The sequence below is a fragment of the Trachemys scripta genome, chromosome 6 (assembly GCF_013100865.1).
Source record: "Trachemys scripta elegans isolate TJP31775 chromosome 6, CAS_Tse_1.0, whole genome shotgun sequence".
In the NCBI taxonomy this organism is placed as follows: domain Eukaryota; kingdom Metazoa; phylum Chordata; order Testudines; family Emydidae; genus Trachemys; species Trachemys scripta.
The window spans coordinates 91003606-91021507 of NC_048303.1; the positions used below are offsets into that span (position 1 = coordinate 91003606).

The following is a 17902-nucleotide window of genomic DNA, read 5'->3' on the forward strand; positions in this document are numbered from 1 at the left end:
TCAGGTGGGTGCTGGCTCACAGCTAGGGGCCCAGACAGCACAAGCTGTTAGCCCAGTGTGGGGCTCACAGATGGAGCCTCCCAGCTTTGGGGCTGACTGCCAAGAACCCGAGACAAAATGTGAAATAATAGCCCTGAAAATGACAAGAATGTCAATTTCACTGCTGGTAGGCTCCCTGCTGTGAAATTGAACCCTGCTATCAGCCCCAAAGTCGTGGTAGTGGTGGCTCCTGCTGTTAGCCCTGCTGCCAGGACTGAGAGCTGGGAGCTCCACTGGTGCCTGCTGGTGAGGGATTGGAGGGGGGGGAGTAGAGCTCTAGCCCAAGCTGCAGGCGGGCTCTGTAGTATAGATCAAGCCTTACTTGGTGTAGTGGGCGAGTTATGTTGGTGGGAGCTACATTTTAGTGTAGACGCTTACAGGGATAGGTTGACGTAAGCTGCCTTACGGTGCCCTAACTCTATAATGTAGACCAGGTTACACAGAGCTCTTCTTCAGGTCACTTATGTTGTCATTTGGCTATGGATCAAAAATAACTATTCAAAAGCCATTTCTAATTGGTGTTGATGTGTTGCTAATTGGTGCTTGTGGTTATTTAGTGTTGGGCATGACATAAAAATAATAACCATGCCTAGCTCTTATTTAGTGCTTTTCATTAATACACTTTAGTTTCTTTTCTGAAGAGTTTACACTCCAAAGCCCCAATCTGCAACAGCTTGCAATATTGGGGTGACAAGAGACAAAGACAAAATGCACTGTTGCAGAGGTGGGGATGATTTAATAGCCTTTTCTGTTTTTGTTTAACTTTAACAAATTTGTTCTAATGGGGCCTGCAGTTGTAAGGATGAGAAGGGAAGTAATTATTTTCGAAAAATGGGAAAGAATTTCATACTTTTTGGTAATTATGTGATTGCAGATAAAGAATGCTACAGCCTGGTTGCTGGTCAGAGCTACTTATAAACCTGACCCACCTGTCTCTATCTCACAATGCTTGCTAAAATTGGTCACATTCTTGTAAGGAGGTTTTTCTTCTGTGAATGTATCTGATTTTAGTAAGCTCACTGCCGGAGTGATTTGGATATAATCATCTAAGTGGGGGTTGCCAAACTGCCTGTTATAACATGTCACTGTATAGTATATTCAACACAGTGGGCCATATTCTGTCTGTTTGACACCCCGGATAGCCCTGCTAATCCAAGAACTGTTAAATCTAGAATTTGTGCTTAGTACAGGTGTGAAATTAGAGGGCTGTGTGTGTAATATATCTTGAGAGCCTAGCATGGGTGAAAACTGACCATAATATTGTGCACAAAATGCAATCTCTACAGAGCTCCTTCACATAGCCTTTTAAGTTTAAAATAAGCCGTCACAGTAATTGTCTCCCATATCTTTGCTTAATCTCGCCCTTCCCTAGTTCAGTGTCTCAGAAGGAGAAGCAGGAGAGATTTCTTTGATTTTAAAATAGTATGTAGCTGCTGACACTGTTTACAGAGTTGGACTGGGTTTTGTTTTGTTTGTATCCAAATCTTCATTTAGTTCTATTTTAAATACAAAATTGGCAAAATGTTTGGCACCAGTAGCTTTCATTAACAGCCAGACAGCTCTAAAAGCGCATGACAGAAATATTTCTAGCCAAATATAGAAAGAGATTATTCTTTGGGGGTGGGGGAGTTGCTTTTATATGAATGGTTCAAAACAGAATATTCTGTTACAAATGTGAAATTTTCCCATTTGTGTGGAGTTGTCTTGTGTTTTGTTCTGGAGTGAATAGAAGAGAGCTCTCTAATACAGTATTTTTAAGTCTTTTTTGATCATTTAAGCAGCAGAACTCAGCATTTCCATTCTAAGCATCATAACCAATTCAATTTTTAGTAGCCTCTATCTACATCCAATTAATCCCTTTTTAACCATCTGTGAGTATTATCAGTCATTCCAATTTAAAAAAAAAAAGTGCACAATTATGGAGGAACAGCTACAGTGTATTGGGCTTGGAATATATATTTTTTCCTGACACATTCATGTTGTTTTAAACAGACATGAAAGTATCAAGTTTAGTTGAGACAGAGTAAATGTAGTCATTCTGACATGGTTATCTTTCATATCAGATAATTGCGTAAAGTCTGTGAGTTTTAATCCCAACATGCACTAGACTTCAGTGAGCCTTTGATGGCTTTTCCAAGACAGTCCAACCAAGCCACCAGTAAAACAAATGCACACAACAACAGGCATACAAGGGCATGTTTTAACATGATGTGTGGTGAATGAGGCCTTGTCTATATTAACAGAACTAGCATCCATGTAACTACTAAATTAATCTGCTCCAGTATAACCGCTGCCTCACATAGCAGCACCACAGCTACACAGGTTTGCATTGGTGTGACTACATCAATGTAGGGACATCTGTGTATGTTTTCTTAGTGTTGACAAGTCCTTAGACTCACAACTAGTGATGGACAAATATTAAAAAATGTTTGAGATTCCATCAGGTTCAGAGTTTTATCCAAAAAATATCTGACCTGCCCTTCCCAAAACAGAACTGTCCAGCCCCAGGCCACTCCCTCTCCCTCAACTAACCTAGCCTCTTCCTCAAAAAGAACAGCTCCAGGTCAGATCCCTTGAGTCCAGCCAACTCTACAATATCCTTACTTGTTAACCCTGATGTCTTTAGAGTTTGTTACTACCCTTTTAAGATCAAATCTACCTTACAACTTCCTTCATGTCAGGAGACCTGATTATTAGAGCCGTGCAAATCTGCAGATATCTACTTTATATCTGCAGATATCTGCATCTCCAGGTCGTGTTTGTGGATCGCGGATGTATGTGGATCCAAATTTTCTATGTAGAGCCCTGCAAATCTGTGGATATCCTCTTTATATCTGCAGACCATGTTTGCAGATTGGATGTGGATACAAATTTTGTTTCCACTCAGGGCATTACCGATTATAATGGTGTTCTGCTTTGGAATGTAGATAAGTCCATAACAGTATCAATATGCTGGGGCCTTGGATTGTGTGCTAACTTCTTATTAAGGCCTGGAGAGCTTGTATCTTACACTTACATTATTTTTATTTAAACTGTACATAGCTAACACAACAGCAACCAGAGCTTAGTGTTGATTGCAGCCCAGGAACTGGCCTACCAAAATGGAGGATGAGTCTTGACCTTTGGCCTCTGCAGTCCTCACCCAACATCTTTACACATCAGTGACAGCTATTCCACACATCTTTCCCTATTTACTTAAAATAAATGTATTTGACACTTGTTTTTGGAAAGGCATCAGAATGGGTGGTTCAGATAAATTTTGTCTAAGAATCCAAATCTTGTGGTTACTCCAAACCTTTCCAGATAGCTTTGGAGGGTTCTGTTCAAATCTGAACATGGCTTGTTCTGAAAACATTCTAAAATAGAACTGTATTATAATGGGGCAGGAGGTCTGGGGAGCTCCTGACACAATTCTGGCTGTCATGTTGATGAGCACCCTCAGGCCTTGGCTACACTGGCAATTCACAGCGCTGCACTTGCTGCGCTCAGGAGTGTGAAAAAACACCCCCCCTGAGTGCAGCGCTGTAAAGCGCCAGTGTAATCAGCGCCTGCAGCGCTGCACGCTCGCTCACAGCGCTGCAAGCTATTCCTCTCGGAAAGGTGGAGAACTTGCTGGCGGCGCAACTACACTCGCGCTTCACGCGCTGTGAATCCGCGAGTGTAGCCAAGGCCTTAGTGTGAGCTGAGATCTTGTAGGGTTCCTTCACGACTGTGCACGTTATAGCTGCATGTTTTGCTTTTAGGAAGCATGAGAAATCGTAAGATGCTTAGATTTAGGTTAACTGTGGCAAGAAGGTGCAGCTTGGTCTTGTGAGTCATATGTCCTCATACTTCTTAATTGGAGCTATGCAGAAAAATGAACAAATCAGTATTTTTTTAACCAGATTTTTAACACAGTATAGTTTTCATTCAGCTACAGAGGAGTGCAGACTTGTCAGCGCTGGTTTGGATTTTTCTCCATATTAATTCACCCATTCCTACTTGTACTTCTCTTAATATGAGTTACTCATCTATATTCTTCACCCACCACAGTAAACAAACTATTTCCAAAAAGTATTTAGACCACATTGTCTTAAAAACTAGTCTGAACCCCAGTAAGGTGTGCATTCCTCTAACAAAGGTTCCACATGCTTATGCTACACAGCCTACATTTGCTCTGGCCTTGGCTACACTTGGGAATTCACAGTGCTGCCGCGGCAGCCCTGTGAAGCGTGAGTGTAGTTGCGCCGCCAGCACTGCAAGAGAGCTCTCGCAGCGCTGTATGTACTCCACCTCTCCGAGGGGAGTAGCTTGCAGTGCTGTGAGCGAGCATGCAGCGCTGCAGGCTCTGATTACACTGGCACTTTACAGCGCTGCACTCGCTGTGCTCGGGGAGGGGGCGTTTTCACACCCCTGAGCGCAGCAAGTTGCAGCGCTGTACAGCGTCAGTGTAGCCAAGGCCTCTGCCTGCTTCCTGTAGTCATGTTGAAAAGAAAGGTACTTGCTACTCCTTGAGGTCTGACTGGAGAAACCAGCCAAGAAATCTCCCTTCCATGTAGCCATTAGCAGTGATGGTGTGCACAAACAGTGGCTGATTTCTCTCTCTTCCTTCTAGCATCTGCTTCATCAGCTATCTCTGCTTAATAGCCAGCAGATTTGACTTGCTGTGCCATGGTGTGTCTAGCCTCTTTAGTGCAACTTTATATAAGCTGATTCTGAGAATCTCTGGGACCATATGGGCTGTTCAGGCTAGGGACATTCTCTAAGAAGAGGTCAAAAGCATTTCCAATACATGAAATAATTTAAAGAAGTTTTCTGGCCCTCATCTTCTGTTTCAGTGCCTTCCCTGATTTTTGATATGCCCTTTTTTCCCCACATTATTTCAACAGGGTCTAGCTAAATATGATCAGCACTGGGCATATCTTTACGGGAGAGCACCCATGTTGATTTGTAACTATTAAAAAAAAACAGAGTTAAAAAGATTCCTTAACATTCTTTTTTAATCGTTATTTGTCTAATACTGAAACAAGTGTGCAGGTGGGCCAGATGTCTTGTTTCTTTGTCACTTCCATGATTAGTTTCTATAATCTGTACATGCTCAAAGTAAAAGCTGTTAATTTTGGGCATGTGAGGAAGTGAATCTTGTCTTGTATCCAAGACACTTTCTGCACTGGGGAAAATAACCTGTGGCTAATATTATCAGTTAGGGTACGTCTTCACTACCCGCCGGATCGGCGGGTAGCAATCGATCTACCGGGGATCGATTTATCGCGTCTCGTCTAGACACAATAAATCGATCCCCGAACGCGCTCCCCATCGACTCCAGAACTCCACCAGGGCGAGAGGAGGAAGCGGAGTCGACGGGGGAGCCGCGGCCATCGATCCTGTGCCGTGAGGACGGGAGGGAAGTCGATCTAAGATATGTTGACTTCAGCTACGCTATTCTCATAGTTGAACTTGCGTATCTTAGATCGATTTCCCCCCCTAGTGTAGACCAGCCCCAAGTTATCTCCCTGTCATCCAGGTCAACTGCTACTAAAATGGTTAAGCTGTCACTATGGTTAGTGAAGACGGGGTCAAATTGCACATCACCCTTTATATTGTGTGTTTGACTCATAGTAGTGTGAGGGATCTAGCACATTTTCTATAACAGGTGTTGAATATGGTTTATCCCTATCTGTGGACTAGATCATGCCTAGCCTCTGCATATGAGTCGTTCCTTGCCATAATGCTGTATGTACAAGGTGATCCAAAGGAGATGGGGAGAAGAAAAGGCCATGGCCTCTACAGCAGCGTTCTTACCCGGGGTCCACCAAGCAGGGCTAGCGTTAGACTTACTGGGGCCCAGAACTGAAGCTCTGGAGCCTCATGGCGACTGGAGCCCCACTGCCTTGCTATTTGAGTTGAAGCCCAAGCAACTAAGCTTCATGGGATCCTTGGCAATTACCTTGCTTGCTACCTCCTAACACCAGCTCTGGCATTTATATGCAAAAAGACAGTTGTGGCACAGGCAGGCTGTGGAGTTTTTATAGCATATTGGGGGTGCAGGGGCGTGGAAAGAAAAAGGTTGAGAACCTCTGCTCTACAGCACCTTTGAGGAGTGTAACCTTGGTCGTGCTCCTCTTATGTGCCAGGAGCTCTGGGAAGCACAATGCCTCCCTGGCCTCTTGCTGGGGTTGATACCTCTTTGCAGTTTCTCTAATCTGGGCTATAGCTGAAAGTCACATGAGAGCTCTCTGAGAGCGTGCGTCTGACGAAGTGGGTATTCACCCACGAAAACTTATGCTCCAATACATCTGTTAGTCTTAAAGGTGCCACAGGACTCTCTGTTGCTTTTTACAGATCCAGACTAACACGGCTATCCCTCTGATACATGAGAGCTCTCTGTTTGTCAAACTATTTTCAATCCGGGTTGAACCACAGATAGTTGTCCTAATGTAGACATTGCTCAGACAACCTTCTTTGGCCTTCTCCTTTCCTTCCATGTTGCATTTCTTCCTGCCTTGTTCTAGTTTCTCTCTCTGTTCCTCATCCCAAAGTTGGAGTGCATCTACACTAGGAGATCTTTCCTGGAGCAGGGTCAGATGACATGGTAGCCCCAACAGTAGTGCATAGCCTTCATTAGAACATAGATGATTGGCTGTACCAGGGCAGCACCACTATTGCTGACAAATGACAATAACATTTCTAGCATAGTCAAGGTTTTGGAGTTTCCTCTTTCATAGAAATTATACGTTGAATTGTTTGCAGGCACCTGTAAATAGGTACTGAAACTGGGAATCAACTTTTATTCTGAGGCATAAAATTCACTAGCCACGAGAGTGCTAAACCTGTAGTGTTCTGGAGTTGAGCAAATCCTTTGGATACTCACTGGGAAGGGTTTATTAGATGCGCCCAGGTGAAAGACTGGAAAATCCATTCATTTTCTACCTTGTATGTGTTAAACAGAGGTGGACAAATACTGGATAAAATTTCTATGCAGGTATGTTTGAATTTTTAAATGAATTTGCTTAAGTCATATTCTCGCCTGTCTCATCTTTGCTGCTTGCAACCATTTATGCAATCAAGTTTCACCAATGTGAATAATCCTGGAAGGTAGATTTTTAAGATTACACCATCAGATACTCACAGGAAAACAAATTAAACATCTTCCTGATTACGAGCTCTCTTAAGGAACAGAAATGCTACTGTGTGACTTACTTAACCAAGCAGCACAGCTCAGGCAAGTCACAGAATAAAGCAAATAAGGGGTGGGCTGGGGAAATGTCATCAAATAATTTAAAATAACAAATATATTTGAGAAAATTATGAACTATGCATATGCTCCACAGACAGACAGAAGTGAAATTAACCTACAGCAGTGTCAGTTTGGTGGAAATGTACAGAGTGGATTTTTTTGTAAATCAACGTGATTAATTTTGGGCGTCTCTGCTGAAGTTTTCTACGGGAGTATAAATATGTGGATAAACCAGTAAGGATTTTTCTTTAACTACATCTGAAGCCTGTTTTTTTTCTCATTGTTTTAGATGATACAGTGCAGGCCATAATCATGTGTTAATCAAACTGCCACAGAGCTTGTATCATAACCGTTTAATGCTTAGATTGTGCTTGTTTTTTTTTTTTCAAAGGGACTACAGAATACTTTTCCAGTTAGTAAAGCTAATCCCTTGTTCTTTCCATTATACCTCCAACATTTTTATCCTAAAAAAAAGCAACTCCGAGAGGGGAGGACATAGTACTTTAAATCAGGAAACGCTGAATGTCGCTGTATCTCAAACTATGTTACAGAAGGGATTTTTTCTGCGGAGCAAATAAGGAATGTAATAATTGTTTTAGATGCCTATGTCCTTTGCCATTTTTGCCTATAGCTGAAGAATATTTAGTAACATCTGAGTCTGTCTTCTTTATTTGAAATGAGTGTTGCTTACTCATAGGACCAGATACTTAACTATGAGTAAGAAGCAGTTGGAGTAGCTTGTGACCATACTGCCTTGATCCTGGCTGTACACCAGGCCTGTCCCTCAGAGAGGGAGTTCTACAGTTTTGTTTACTTTTCACCATTTATGCTGTTTACTACTTGTATTTCAGTCATTAGGTGGGGCAGTGAAAATAGACTAGTCAGTTTCTAGTCAACTTCGCTTTCTGGTTCTGTCTTAGCTCAATCCTGCCAAAGGCACTACAGCTGCCAAAGCTACTAGAAGTGCAGGATGCATGCAAACAGCATGGCATTAGCTGTTCTCACAGACTCTAGGAATAGTTCACTTTCCTGATCTTATTAATATTTTGTATACAGATGTTTAAAGTTGTAGTTAAGTGCTTTTTTGGCTATTGGGCATGTAATTCAATTGCCACAGAATCTGTTTGATTCTAGACAAATATACCCATCTAGAGCCTTAAATTTTTTGAAGATTTTGATTTTTAAAACCAAACATAGCAGCGAAGGGTCTTTATATAGAAAAAACATTGTTGCAATGTCAATTTCATTTCTATGTTGCTATTTTAATGTTATAAGAAACTTGACTAAAATATTACACATTTTCACACTTCATATTCTCCACATGTGAATGTATTCAGCTGCAATTATAGTGTGGTTATGCATTTATATAGCTAGTTAAGAAAAAAAAATTGCTTCCACCTGCCCATTATCTTTAGTAGCCTCTTACTGAACCTGTGGATGTTGAATTTTGTCTTGTTTGTGTGAGACTGATCCAATAATTGCTATCTAATAATGCACCTGAGACTGTGTGCTACCTTAAAACTTGTCTTCAGTATTCAGTTTCTTTGTGTATCTTGTGGTGCTATGACTAAGGCTACCTGATAAAGTCAACATAGCATGACTAGTCTACATGGAGGTGTGATTTCTAAGCACACTAATGAGTCCATGTAGTTGCTGCTAGTGTGCACTAGAACAGTGCTTCTCAAAGTCGGGCTGCCACTTGTTCAGGGAAAGCCCCTGGCAGTCCAGCCTGGTTTGTTTACCTGCTGCATCCACAGGTTTGGCCGATCGCGGCTCCCACTTGCCGCGGTTCGCCGCTCCAGGCCAATGGGGGCTGCGGAAAGGGCGGCCAGCACATCCCTCAGCCCATGCCACTTCCTGCAGCCCCCATTGGCCTGGGATGGTGAACCGCAGCCAGTGCGAGCCACAATCGGCCGAACCTGCGGATGCGGCAGGTAAACAAACCGGCCCGGACCGCCAGGGGCTTTCCCTAAACAAGCAGCAGACCGGCTTTGAGAAGCACTGCACTAGAAGATCCCTAGTGTGTATTAACACAGTGAACTACATAATGCACGCTAAGGAACTTCTAATACACAGCCGCAGGGTCTTCATGGACCAGTTTGTGTGATTTCTAAAGCACACTCTTGTAGTGCACATAACCCTGCTCTGTAGTCATGCCAATAATGCTGGAAATTACTATAATAAGTAGTAAAGACCTTGCAATGACTATTCAAGGATTTATTATTTAAGATTGAAGGTAGGAGTGGCCGTACAATAAATAATATGAGGTATAAATGTAAGACAATGCTCTCTGTCCTGGAATATCCCAAAGTGCCTTGCAGACCATATAAATCCAATACCATTGAAATGGAAGCATCTTAAGGACAGAGGGTACTATTAGGCATGGCACACTGCATAACAGTGAGAGGAAGGAAAATTTTGGCCCAAGACTTCAGGGCAAACACTTCCCCTCCTCCTATCCCCTTTTTAAAATAAAGATCTAATCACTCTCATGCATACACTCACACTCAAACGCTGTGTGTGTGTGTGTGTGTGTGTGTGTCTATACACAGATTAGACTGAATGTTAGATCCTTAAGTACTTTTGGAATCAAACGTGATTCTTTGATTTCCCCTGGATAATTTTACCTGTAGGCTTTGGCACTACCCCTGATCTAACATGAAACAGTGCCATCATGCCCACTCCACTCTCTCCACCCTTATAACATACCTAAAGGTATTGGTATCTGCAGTAATTTGCCTCGGTTGGAATAATTTCAACAGATGGAAAATGGTTTCCATAGTTGTGTGAGGTGGCACTTGTACTGTGTAGGGTATAAAAGTTGGCATTATAATGGAGTCTCTAGCTTGCTTAATTCTGTACAAGTAACCACCACTTAAGTGAACATTTCTCCCTTGCCTACCAACTTTGTGCTGAATAGACCATACATAAGCTGAATAGAGCCCTCATATTGTGGGGTTGTGTGTGTGAGAGAGAGAGACAGGGTAGGTGCTTCTATTCTGAAGTATCTGAAACAATATCAACTTCTGTGAATACATCTTTACTAGCCCTTGAGTTGATCTGAGAGAGAAATCACCAATACTCTATTAGTACTTGGAAGATTATAAATCTCAGAGATTTAGCTCAGGATTAGTAAATTGGAAAGTGTACGTTATCAGGCGAGGCTTAGAACCATGATTGTCTCTGAATCGTTTTCATTAGTGCTTTATTCAAAGATCGTTTGAATTATGTAACAATGACGTTTCAGGGGAATCTGGCAGGAGTTTATTTTAGTCTCTTCCCCCCCTCCCCCTCCCGCACAAAAAAGTTATTTTTATTACTACAGCTTATAATGTGCAGCATGTTTAGAAAGGCAGAAGCTTGGATCTCTGAGAAGAGATGACTTCAGATGTTGCATCCGAACACTGATTGTAACTTAGCTTGGTGGCAGAATGAGGTACAAGAAATATATAACAATTCTAGAAGCTGCAATTGGCATTACCCCCCTTAATAAGAGAGAACTGCTTCCTGAGGGCAGACATGCAAACCTTTGGCAACATCCAGGGTAAGTGTTGAATAGTTGGTCAATGAGGAATTGCGAAAGACTAACATTTACCTTAAAGCTGCACACTGACCTAGAAAGTTGTGTTCTCTGCAGTGACGAGGAATCATTCATACAAAAAATAATTTTCTTTTAAAAATACATAGTGTTATGAAGTAAAAGATGCAGAATGTTGTTTCCCTAGGCAAATGTGTATGCTGTCCTTGACTGGCATGGGCATTTTCAGGTAATTTGGAAGTATCCTCAGTAGTAACACTTAATACTCTATGCAAACTTCTGATTTAAGAATTGAATAGATAAACTGGAGCATACTCTCTACAATAGCAAATTAAATGGATATTTTGCAGCCTGATTATTCCTTGATTACTTTTCTCCTTAAATATTTAAAACACATTTCTTAAGATCTGTGTTGGAAATCTCACAGCTCCTGAAGATGGAAAAGAAAAGCATTAATTTCTTTAGGGAACTTCATTCAGTATTGCTTTGTCTATTGAATATCAAAGGTCTCTTATGTTTAAGGTAAATCAATTTCCAGGATTGAATTTATTTTTATTAATTGAACAGTAAAGTAAAATCCTTTAAGTTGCAATGAAAAAATATGATTAAAAATGGTTGCCTATGTAAAGTCTTGAGATCTTTGGACATCAAGGTAGTGAAAACCCTGGATATGTCGATTTGGCACTGGTCGATTAAATACTAATTTTAAAAAAGATGTGTATTACAAATAACACTTGTTAGAGGGCAAAAGCTGAAAGCTTTAAAAAATCTAAGGTCTCCCTGTTCTTGGTATTTGTTTGCTTTTTGCATTTTACTCCATTTCAAGGATGTAAATAGACCAGATAGTTTCAGTTTAGTTTTGTAGTATGTTTCTAGTCAATTAAATGTTTTCCTACACCAGGATGCGGCAATGTTTTTGTTGGAAACACTACAGGGGAATGTTAACTTGCTTTATATATTAAAATAAAAAAAAAAAAAAAAAGCTTCTGTTAAAGACCAACTTATGGAAACATTCCTGTGGGTCTTAGATATTTTTAAAGTTTGCTGATACAAAACCTAAACCTGAAACCAGAATTGACAAGACAGTCTCTTTTGGCTGTGTCTACACGGAGCCTTTTTTTTTTTTAATTTCCTACAATTGTCACTCTACTTATAGTACCAGTGGTGGGAGCAGGGCCGGCTCTAGGCACCAGCAAAACAAGCTGGTGCTTGGGGCGGCACATTTTTAGGGGCGGCATGGCCGGTGCCAGAATGCCGCCCCTAAAAATGTGCCCCGGCCGCCCTAGCTCACCTTCGCTGCTGCTGCCACGGCGCGCGAAACAGCTGATTCGCGCGCCGCGGCGGCTTGGGGTCTCCCCCTCCCTCCCAGGCTCTCAAACCTGGGAGGGAGGGGGAGATCCCGAGCGGCCGTTTCGCGCGCCGCTGCTCCCCCTCCCTCCTAGGCTTGAGAGCCTGGGGAGAGGAGGCAGGGCTGGGGATTTGGGGAAGGGGCGGAGTTGAGGTGGGGCCGGGGGTGGAGTAATTAAAGAACGGGGGGGGGCGGCCAAAATTGTTTTTGCTTTGGGCGGCAAAAAACCTAGAGCCGGCCCTGGGTGGGAGCATTAGAGTAGACAAGGCATCCTGTGCACTTTCCATCATGTCATCTAATCCTACTCAGAGCACGTTTAGGCAACACGGTAATGCTAGCAGATTTCAGCACTTCATCTATACCAGAGGTCCCCATGTTGGAGCTGCAATGGTGGTATTGCAACAATGGGAAATTCTTATGAAACAGTTAACTGTGGACAAGGCCTTAAAATGGACACTTAGATACAAGTTACCTATTGGAAGAGTTCCCAAATGCAAATTTCACTCTATTTAGCAACAGTTCCACCCCATTATTATCATTGCACAAACTATAACTTTTCCTCTGTTTCATAGCTGCACCTACATGCTAATCTGTTTGAGTTTTGCAGCCACTCCTTACTTGCTGATAAACAGATTGTGTGGTTTCTCTGAATACCTTGTGGAGCTGTGTTGGAAAGCAATGGCACATTCTTTCTGCATTTTTCTGTCCTCTGAATGTGTGTGTTGCCCAGTGGAACAAACTTGGTTTTACACAGACGTTGGTTGATAGAAAATTAGGCTAATTAAAAAAAAAAAACACTTGTACAACTGATAAATTTTCAAAGATGCAAAAATTGTCTCTATTATCAAACTTCAGCTAGTATCAAACTACAGATGACAATATCCCATCAATCCACTTATTTGCTTTTCTTTCCAGCAGCATTGATCATACATCTTGGCTCTTCTGCTGAGATATTGAGGCTGATACATGTATTATATTTTAAGGGGTTTAGAATTTAAAGTGCATGTTCAGATAACAAAAGTGAGTTTACAACATTGTCATTGGTCTTTTTAATAAAAAGCAAAGAAGATCTTAATGAGGTTATAATGTACCTTAGAGTAAAAGGTCAAAAATAACTTGTGCTACAGTCGGATATGATTAAGAGGCAGGTGGGTTGTTCTGTTACCAATGGCATAAGTCTTCAGGTGCTTAAGAACATCTGAATGGCCATACTGGGACAAACCAAAGGTCCATATAGCCCAGTATCCTGTCTTCCAACAGTGGCCAATGCCAGGTGCCCTAGAGGGAATGAACAGAACAAGTAACCATCAAGTGATCCATCCCTGGTCGCCCATTCCCAGCTTCTGGCAAACAGAGTCTAGGGACACCATCCCTGCCCATCCTGGCTAATAGCCATTGATGGACCTATCCTCCACGAATTTATCTAGTTCTTTTTTTGATCCCTGTTATAGTCTTGGCCTTCACAACATCCTCTGGCAAGGAGTTCCACAGGTTGACCATGCATTGTGTGAAAAAATATTTCCTTTTGTTTGTTTTAAACCTGCTGCCTATTAATTTGGTGACCCCTAGTTCTTGTGTTATGAGAAGGAGTAAATAACACTTCCTTATTTACTTTCTCCACACCAGTCATGATTTATCCCCCCTTAGTCGTCGCTTTTCCAAGCTGAAAAGTCCCAGTCTTACTAATCTCTCCTCATACGGAAGCCATTCCATACGCCTAATCATTTCTGTTGCCCTTTTCTGAACCTTTCCCAATTCCAATATATCTTTTTTGAGATGGGGCAACCACATCTGCACGCAGTATTCAAGATGTGGGCATACCATGGATTTATATAGAGCCAGTATGATATTTTCTGTCATCTTATCTATCCCTTTCTTAATGATTCCCAACGTTCTGGTCGCTTTTTTGACTGTCACTGCACGTTGAGTGGATGTTTTAGGAGAACTATCCACAATGATTCCAAGATCTCTTTCTTGAGTGGTAACAGCTAATTTAGACCCCATCATTTTATATGTATAGTTGGGATTATGTTTTCCATTGTGCATTACTTTGTATTTATCAACATTGATAAATGTTTGCTACAGTTACTGGTTAATATCTGGGTATAAACTCTTGAAATATTAACTTGTTGATCAGTAAACTTCTAATGATATGACCGAGGTACATAGTTAACTAAATCAAACCACAATTTAAAATCAAACAAATTGTTTTCAATTCCCCTCCTGTACATCATTTTCCAGGAGCTAAGGTTCAGTGGAAGGTTATCTCTCCATGCACCAGCTCTAATGAACATTTATCTAGTTGGGTTTTCTAATTTTTCCCAACTCTTAATAACTTCTATAGTAAAAATCAACATTGGGATGTACTCTCAATTGCAGCACTACCACATGGTAGATGGAGAGTTACTGAGAATAAACAAAATGGAAGAATAAAGCTTAATTTGAAAGGAGAATAACCCATGCTATTTTGATCATGCAATTATTTTTATTTAAAGATCAAAGGCACCATCGGATTTATTTTCTTTACCATTTATGTTTGTCATTGTAGAACAATGATGAGATTTAGGTGGCAGTTGAGTATTTATAACTGTTGACCTCTCTATAAGGAGCCCAAATTATGGCCATGATGGTGTTTTAATTTTTAGCCCAATGTATAACTTTCCTGCGGCTTCCTGGAAAATCAATATTGTGTGTGCAGCCTGTAACAATAAAATTGACACTAATGTTCATAATGTATCTTTCACTGCTCAAAAGACATGCCGCAGTGTCCTTTTGTCCTGCAGCTGCAAAATCGTGCCATGACTAAAACAATCCTATCCCACGCCCTGGGAATGTTCTTGAGCTGAAAGAGACAGCAGGGGAAAAACCACACACCATCAATCAGTTTTCACATCTTGAATTTGGGTTTGGAAAGTGCTTGTTTTAAGAAGTAAAAACAAGTCTAAATAGATTGTTGTCGTAGACATAGCTATGCTCCAACGGAGTGGGGTGAAAAACTAAAATGATAAATAAAATATGGTTTAGAAATTCTTTAGGTAATAAATAATCGAATAATTTATTCTGTTGATTATTTCACAATCCGTTTCTTGCTGCTGTCTTGTTAACCAGAGGTGGCTGTGGATTATTAAGCAGAAGGATGTATAAATGATGAGTCCATGTACAGGTGGGTCCACCTCCGCCAAATGACTGTAGGACCATATCTTTCGGCTGAGATTGAGCATATCACTTGCATAAGACGTTTTGGAAAGGAAGGCTGGCCTTATTGTCAAGGCATAGGACAGGACTTAGAGAACCTGGGTTGCGTTTTCAGTTCCGCTACAGGCTTCCTATGTGACCGTGGCAAGTCACATCATCAGTACATACTGCTTCAGGATGGGGATGATAATGCTTCCTTTTTACCAATCTGTCTATCTTGCTTGCTTAGATTGTAAACTGTTTAGGCCAGAGACGGTCTCTTGTGTTTGTACAGCACTTAGCATAATGGGGCTGCGAACTTGGTTAGACACTACCATAGCAAATAATAGTAATGCTGAAGATCCCCTTTGGCAGGCAACATTTCCGCTTTACTGCCAGGGACAGTTCAAGCAGCCAAGCTAACTTAGAAGAAATTGCTTTAATTCCCTTTTCTTATGGACGTCGCTATTCCAGGCTTCATGATCGCCCTTCTGTGATGCTGACAGGCTAGGTGCCAGCTCATTCCAAGGTTCCTTTGTCTCCACTGAACACTGACAAATACATAGCTGGAATCAGTCTGGCTCACCTGTGTGTTAATATTGTTAAAATAGGCATTAGAATTATAAGGGTGTGCTTAGTGTTTAGACATTATGGAATGCTTGTGAGTTGCTGCCTGCATTAATCTCACTTATAATATCGGTATCCATATTGTAAGGTAACATTTGAGCATTTCTATTGTAAGCCTCTGTAATTGTGTAAATCACCAGACCAGTGTGAAACGCTGGTCTCCAACAGAAGGTTTTATGTCCTGCCCATCAAGGAAGGCTCCCCGATACTAGATGGACTAGTGTGGAATGTTCGAGGACTAAAGACTTTGTTGTTTACTCTTTCCCCCCCCAACACCTACATTAAGATGAGTGATGTAAGAGATTTCCTCCCGTCAGCTGAGTCTGCAGCTCAAAGCAGAAGGGGGAAAGGGAATAAAAACTCCTAATAAGGAACCATATCTTTATGTGGCTTGGACCTTGGAGGGCGTAAGCAAAAGATCTCCAGTGCTTAGACAAGGTTAGCCCTAAAGGACCTATAGAGCTCGCTTATTATTGAAGTTTCTATTACTTTATGAATTTTAAGATTGGAGCTAACTTGTAGTTATCTATGTTTACCTGCTTTAACCTTGTAAATAACTGTCATTTCCTTTTCGTATATAATAAATCTTTAGATAGTTTATTATAGGATTGGCTACAAGTGTTATCTTTTGGTGTGAGATCTAAAGTGCAGTTGGCATGGGGTAAATTACTGGTTCTTTGGTACTGAAGTAACCAGAATATTGCTGTGATACTTGGTGTAAGGGACCATCTATCACAAAGGTAGGTTCACCTGGGTGGCAAGATGGGTTGGTGTATCCAAGGGGACTGTCTGTGACTCCATGTTAAGTCTGTTATAGTGCCTGAGGAGTTTACACTTGATAATTGGTTGGTGAAATCTAAGTATAGAGCTCATAACCATTTGGGATTCTTAACAGTCTGCCCTGCTTTTGGTGCTCATGCCTTGAGCCAGTGCAGGACAGCTTGACACGTTCATTGTGATTATGCTTGACTTAAATGCAATTTTCTTTTTCAGGAAACAGAATACTACCCTGCCATCCCCTTGCGAGTGGGACTGGGTGCACAGCTATACCTCAAGCCCAAAACACTTGACCGGAAATAGACAGTGTGCGTCGAAAAGCAGCATTCCTCACCAGGTACTAGTTAACAGATCCATAGGGTCGGTTAGGAAAAAGTCATCAGCCTGAAATCTGTAAAATGTTATAGCTAATGCTTTATGATACGTGACAAATTATCATTATTTCCTTCAGCTGTGGTTTTAAATGGATTTATTAGCCTGTACTCTTCAGGTGGTCATGCAGTGATATAAGGTAATTCCAATAGAATTACATTGGAACTTAGGAGCAATATATACATGCATACTCTAAAGTTTGGTAGTGCATAACATAGGCTCTTTGAAGTAGAGACCTTGTCTGCAAAACATCAAATATGTTGGTGACAAGTAAATAATGATACACTGGGTTGGATTAGTTCATCTGTTAGATGATATTTTAGGAGCAAAACGTTAGCTAAGTACTTGTTTAGTTTCATTTGCGTTAATGTCTTCAACCAACATAAATATTTGGTGTGTGTGGAGAAAATCAATTACTTTAAAGCAAACAGGGCAAAATGATTGTGAATACTCAGTTACTGAGTCATGGATAGCATAGAATACCCAGAGAGAGTAGTGTTGTGCCACATATATTTTCTCAGAGTACATCATTAAGGTAAATGTATCTTTTAGGCATCTTAGAATGCCTAAATGCCGTGCAGCAGAGCCCTACCCCAGCTCACCTCTGCTCCGCCTCCTCCCCGAGCATGCTGCCCCCACTCTAATTCTCCTCCCCTCCCAGGCTTGTGGTGCCAATCAGCTGTTTGGCACCGCAAGCCTGGGAGGGGAGGAGAATTAGAGCGGCCGGCGTGCTTGGGGAGGAGGAGGAGCAGAGGTGAGCTGGGGTGGGGAGCTGCCAGATGGCTCCCCGGGACGGGGGGGGTGGGGAGCT

General features: G+C 41.6%; 1 protein-coding gene across 2 annotated transcripts in view; it reads left to right on the forward strand.

Moving 5' to 3' along the window:
- The window catches only part of TJP2 (tight junction protein 2), an 88281-nt gene that overhangs the window by 2737 nt on the left and 67642 nt on the right, over positions 1–17902 (forward strand). For both annotated transcript variants that reach the window (XM_034773400.1, XM_034773399.1), the window contains exon 2: positions 16936–17056. The gene's annotated coding sequence lies outside the window, so the exon portion shown is untranslated. The remainder of the gene's footprint in view (positions 1–16935; positions 17057–17902) is intronic.